General features: G+C 39.4%; 1 pseudogene; it reads right to left on the reverse strand.

Annotated features, from left to right (window-relative positions):
- The window catches only part of LOC136844951 (sodium-dependent neutral amino acid transporter B(0)AT3-like), a 110,197-nt pseudogene extending 107,903 nt beyond the window's left edge, over positions 1–2,294 (reverse strand).
- Positions 2,295–2,500: the final 206 nt, after the last annotated feature.

Raw genomic sequence — 2,500 nt, forward strand, 5'->3', positions numbered from 1 at the left:
GTGGGTAAAATAGAAGGTTATCTCTTGAATATATATATACATCATTATATTACTGGATACGTTAATAATAATAATAATAATAATAATAATAATAATAATAATAATAATAATAATACTGTACGTATATTAGAAACCTTTAAGGCATTGACGTCATATTCAATTCCCAGCGGTTCAAATTCTGAGACGTAGGCTTCCTTACGTCACTGAGACGCATTTGCGTCCTCCTTAAAATTACGTTTTTTCTTGACGTGCGATTCTGGTTCAGTGAAGGAGTAAATGCGTCACTGAAACGCCTGTAGGACATGGATGCAAATAAACTTTCGTTTCATTGATTGAATTAGACGTTTTTGAAACAATACATGGTAGGTGGAAATGCGTTTGGTTGCGAATTGCGTAACTGCTTGAATGAAGGCAGTCTACGTCAATAAAACGTACATGTCATAAAATGAATGAATCACGTTGTATTATGACGCACTGTACTGATTTAACAAAGAAACATCACTACGTTAGTGATTGGTTACTTTTTCATGCGATGCGTGAGGCTGGTTTAATGATAAGAGATATGCGTCATGGAAACGCATATGCGTCATAGATTTGGTGTCTTTGATGAGTTATCTGATAATGACTTATTGAAGGAATTAATAGTAACTGAAAAGTAAGTACATGAGAATAGTCTTCTGATCTAATCTTTCAGCATTTAATGAGGAAATTACGTGTCATTGACATGTTTGTATATTACAAAAAATTACATTTCTTTATGACCTGTAACCGATTTCATGAAAATATTCGTTTATGAAAAGAACATACGTTGCAGGTGGAAATATATACATTTTAAAATCAAACGTGTATCTGATCTCGCAAAGGAATTTCATTTCGAGAAATCGATCAGTTTTATTGGAAAACGTTCGGCCGTTGATGTCAACGTATCTCTTGTACCTGACGATGGGGCTTTCATGTTTCAAGAAACGTTGACATGGGAGTTGGATTACTTGACGCTTTGTCCAGCTGTGTCTGTCCGTCCGCACTCCATGCTGTCTGCACTTTTTTCCATCCGCACTTTTTTCTGTCCTCACTTTTTTCTGTCCGCCCTCACATCTTAAAAGCTACTGAGACTAGAGGGCTGCAAACTGGTATGTAGATCATCTTTCCTCCAATCATCAAACATACCAAATTGCAGCCCTCTAGCCTCAGTAGTTTTTATTTTATTTAAGGTTAAAGTTAGCCATAATCGTGCTTCTTGCAACGATGTAGGACAGGCCACCACAGTGCCGTGGTTAAAGTTTCATGGACCGCGGCTCATACAGCATTATACCGAGACCACCGAAGGATAGATCTGTTCTCGGTGGCCTTGATTATACGATGTACAGAAAACTCGATTGCGCCGAAGAAACTTCGGCTCATTTTTTACTTGTTATTATAGCATTGAGATCTAGGGCCGTGTAGTGTAAATTTACTTTGCTAGTGACCTTTATGCAAAAAAATAAATAAGTAAATAAAATAAAATAAATAAAATAAAAAACAAGTATTCTCATGGATTCTTAAAACTTTTTAACCCGTATTCTAGAAGTGGGGAATTAGATCATAAAGCGTTTGTTTTGTAGATGCCTTAAGTAAAGGATAACGAGGCTGTTTTAATGAATATGAGGTTCGGCTTTTATATTTTAAGGTTCAGTATGTGACCATATGTCGAATGTTACGGTGTCAGTGAATTAATCAAACAATGAATATTTCTGACACGAAATGGGATAAGTATAGGTCATCGATTTAGTTAAATAAAAGAATTTAAACGGCGATTTAAGATGCCCTCTCGCTCCTTCGATACCCAATCTAAACCACCACAAAGAATGCCCTCAGACAAGGACAAAACCCGGTTGACGCATATCATGGCATCGCCAGTTAAATTCCTATGAGCACCTCCTCCTAATCAATAATTATCGAAATCACGAAGTCCCTCGCGGGTAAAAGTGACTCGAAAACCAAACCGACTGATAACCGTCAAATGAGCGTGAGAAAAAAATGATTTTTCTCGCAACCGTCGTGTTTGTCAGTTTCCGCCATTACCAGAGAGAAAGAAAGCTTTTTCACTCACAAAGATATCCTCACATCCTGACAGGTTCGACAACGAAAGGAAAGGAAGCGACCTATATCCTACCTAGTTCCTCCGCGGCGGTATTCCTGAGCCTCTCCTCCACCACCCGTTACACCAACGGCGTGCAACCACCGACTACCGAGGGCGCGCAACCATCCCCCCAAAAGCTGTTAAAGTTGTCCTGCTGCCGTGACCTCCTCCTCTTCCTCCTCCTCCTCCTCCTGCTGTGGCTTGCGCTGCCCCTCCACGCCAGACCTCAGGCCTCTGTGTGACGTCCTGTCTGTAGCTCCATATATCTGTCCGTTTATGCATCTGTTTAGTTGAAGTTTTTTCCTTTTTTCGGTGCGGACATATTAGGCCTATATTGTTTTCTGAATTACCGATAGGTTATCCGTTTCCTTGTCCCTGTCT

Source organism: Macrobrachium rosenbergii, chromosome 13 (genome assembly GCF_040412425.1).
Source record: "Macrobrachium rosenbergii isolate ZJJX-2024 chromosome 13, ASM4041242v1, whole genome shotgun sequence".
NCBI lineage: Eukaryota > Metazoa > Arthropoda > Malacostraca > Decapoda > Palaemonidae > Macrobrachium > Macrobrachium rosenbergii.